Genomic DNA, 480 nt, shown 5'->3' with positions numbered 1-480 from the left:
GATTAAAGATCCAAAAGTAAAACACAAACCAAAGCACTACTCTTTAAAAATAATCTTGGGAGTACAGAAAACTTTTCCATATAAGACACAAAAGCCATAAGCTATATATGTAAATAAAGAATGATAAAAAAAAAAATGGTGCACTGCCAATAAGTATTTGCTCTCTCAGCCTCTCCCCCCCATATATATATACACACACACACATAATGAGAGAGATATCCTGAATAAAAGATATAAATTAGGAAACAAGATATACGAATGAAAGAAAAGATAATTCACATTAGAGATAAACATAAATGGCTAATACACATACAAAAATATGTTAACCCTCGTTAGTAATCAAGAAAATGCAAATTAAAACAAAATGTCATTATTTTGTCCATTACAACAGCAAAAATCAGAAAGGCCAATATAGTTTTAGCCAGCATTGGCAAGTGTATGGACAAGTGAAACTCTTACAAGTGATGGGAATGTAAATTG

The sequence above is a fragment of the Propithecus coquereli genome, unplaced genomic scaffold (genome assembly GCF_000956105.1).
Source record: "Propithecus coquereli isolate 6110/MARCELLA unplaced genomic scaffold, Pcoq_1.0 Scaffold325, whole genome shotgun sequence".
In the NCBI taxonomy this organism is placed as follows: Eukaryota; Metazoa; Chordata; class Mammalia; order Primates; family Indriidae; genus Propithecus; species Propithecus coquereli.
This window is presented reverse-complemented; position numbering follows the sequence as displayed.